The sequence below is a fragment of the Vombatus ursinus genome, unplaced genomic scaffold, assembly GCF_900497805.2.
Source record: "Vombatus ursinus unplaced genomic scaffold, bare-nosed wombat genome assembly UNPS02014799.1, whole genome shotgun sequence".
Taxonomy (NCBI): Eukaryota; Metazoa; Chordata; class Mammalia; order Diprotodontia; family Vombatidae; genus Vombatus; species Vombatus ursinus.
Window position 1 is genome coordinate 44,237,994 of NW_020954577.1, and position 3,165 is coordinate 44,241,158.

Here is a 3,165-nt window from a genome sequence, read left to right on the forward strand (position 1 = left end):
GTTCTAGGAGACTCTAAAACCATCCCATTACAGAAAGGATGTCCTAAGTAGAGGGAGTTTCCTTACCTGGAAGCGTTGTCTACCAATGAAATTCTAAGTCCAGTCCCGATGCCAAAGTTGCTGTTGTTTGTCATTTTTTTTTTTTTTTTTTAGTTTTTAGGCAATTGGGGTTAAGTGACTTGCCCAGGGTCACACAGCTAGTAAGTGTCAAGTGTTTGGTCTGAGGCCAGATTTGAACTCAGGTCCTCCTGACTTCAGGGCCAGTGCTCTATCCACTGTGCCACTTAGCTGCCCCTTGTCCTTCATTTTCAAAGAAGTCCAATGACATGATGAGGTGACATCTTGTGATACCTAACTGGAGCCCCCAAATCTGAATTGCTTTTCAGTAACATTCGTTACTGAGAATTTCCCTTCTTTTCTTCTCAAAGCTGAGGCCACAGAAAAGCTACTCTTAACAATGTTCTTATTTTTTAAAAAAATGATTATAATAAAGTTATCATATAGTAATATAAAAGATAATTAAGACAATGTAATTAAATGGTCAAAACTTAAGTATGTATGCAGGGGGTCTGACCATTTAATTTCATTGACATACCAATTAATGTTGGTGGCAAAGCAAGATATCCCTCCATCTTAACTTTATGTTTTGCATTTAGTGGCTATATAGTATTTAGTGTGGTTTTGTATTTCTTATACAGCTAATGTGGCCTCCATTCTTCATACTGTGACTAATTTAATAAACAAAATCACTTTCTAATTCCTATGATAATGAGTTTGTTCTGTACAGTTATTAAATGGGATTCCATTTTTATGGAATTTTTATCCAAATGGGATCTCCAATTTTAAAGTTAAGCATTTCAGGTGCCAACAATTGCAGATAATAAAAAATTATATTAACCAAAAAATAAAAGCTCCAACTATGAATCTCAATCCATTTTCTTCGCAAACAAGAGACATTAAAAAAAAAGTTTCCATTTCAAAAGCTTCCATGTTTCCTGATGTTCAAATCACACTACCTTTCAAAACTTCTGCTCTGGTCTTTACTGTGTCATTCATATAATTCATGTAATAAAATAATCTAAGGAATTCTCTTACAGATATGATACAATGATGGCTTGGAACAGTATTAACAGTCCCTGAATCTTCATATTATTGAATCTGGTGAAGAAGCTGATCTCCATGTCTCTTCCTTCAAGGCTTCCAACAAGAGACAGACATTTAGACTACAAATCTACAACACTATTGGAGCATGGAAATTTTTTTTAAAAGTCTAAATAGTGGGAATTCTTTTTGAACAAGTCCATTTTATCTTTAAATTTTTTTTCTACCTACTTTAGTTAATGCATTTGAAAAAAAGAAACAACCCAACCTAACACCAGTTCATTAATTTTCATAGCATTTTCCAACAACCTGATCTTGAATGAGCTACAGATAATGTGTTACATTTAACAACAAAAGACTGGGGAAAAAAAAAAACCAACACACCTGAGTTATTCTCCTTCACTTCAATAAATGTGGCCTAATTTAAAGACAACCAGCAAATCAAAATGTAAATTCTATTCATTTAAATACTCTAAACTAAACCAGGCCTAACAGTATGGGGGTGTGGGGCTCAATTCTATTGTTGGCTGGGACAGGCTGATTTTCAGAGCTCAAAGGGATATCAAATGTACCATTCACATTGGTGGAGAAATCATTTCTCCACAAGAGGAGACATTTCAGAGGGATGGGAGGTAAAATATCTCCCCCAAAACAGACACATCAGAACTATGGCATGGTAGTAGAGTTTACGTTTTTGCTCCAGGCCATGGGCTGGAAAGGAGTAAAGATAACTAGGTCTAAACATGAACAGCAAAGGGTAGGGAAGTCCCACTCACCCACCAATACTTCTTTGTCACATTCCAAAAGAGACAGCTGGGTGTAATGGCTAAAGAGCTGGCCTTAAACCAGCAGAACCAAGATTCTGCCTCTGATGCACATTGGTCTTTTGACCCTGGCAAGTCACGTACATCAAGTCAATAAACACTTATTAAGCACTTACTATGTGCCAGGCACTGTGCTAAGTGCTTGGACTAAAAAGAAAGGCAAAAGACAGTCCCACTTTCAAGGAGCTCACATTCTAATTGCGGAGATAATATGCAAACTATGTACAAACAAGAGACCCAGGGAAAGACTTGGAGATTACCACAGAGGGAAGGCATTGGCATTAACCTCTCAGAGTTCCCTCACCTGGGAGTGCCTTACACCAGTGAAATCTACATATCTGGTCCTTATTCCACCATTTATGTTAACAAGTTCCACCCTCAAAAATACCAATAATGCTTGAATTTTGTGAAGTAAAGAAAACAAATAACAATCAGATCTTCAAACAGACGGAATGAGTCAATGGTCTGCTAATGTAGTTGGAAATTAAAAGCGCAGAAGTATCCCTTGAAGTATTTTATTTGGTAGATCTTTTGAGGAATAAAGGATCACATAAATGAAATCTTAAAACAGGGGCCTGTGGACTCAATTGGAAGAGTGAACAAGCATATATTCATGCTGATTCCAGCTCTACCATGGGGAGGAACAAAGTCCTAGAATCCTATGTCAACCAGATGGAACCAGCCCAGCCTCTAACCTGTGGGTGGCTGGAGCAGTACAGCAAGCTAGAGACAGGAGGGTCAGGAATCAAACAGAAGTTTAATTTCGAAGTGAGGGAAACAGCTCACAAGCCAGGATACATGTGCTGGAGCCCCACTGTTAGTGGGGGGCGGGACCTGAGGCAGTGTGGGGAGATCTCAGTACTCATACCAATGGTTACACAGCAAGCTGTAGCCCTGACAAGGAGGGGTAATGGCAACAGTGAGACAAGCCTGATTCACAGCAAGGCTTCATGATTGGAGTGCGGAGCTCAGAGAACACCTGATGCTTGTCAAAACAATGACTTTGCCAAAGGGTAAGTACAAAGGATTGTTGTTATGCCAAGCTCAGGCCACAGCTTGCCTGCTGGGCCTAATTTCTGGAAAACAGGGTGTCTCCTAATATTTTGACATTTCCCCCTTTTGGCCCAAGGGAGGGGGTCTGAAAGAACCCTTACCTTTCTGGCCAATAAAGGAGAGGCAAGTATAAGCCAAGATGCCACGAGGGGCCAACCGGGCCAGGATGACCATTTTTATTCCAGGA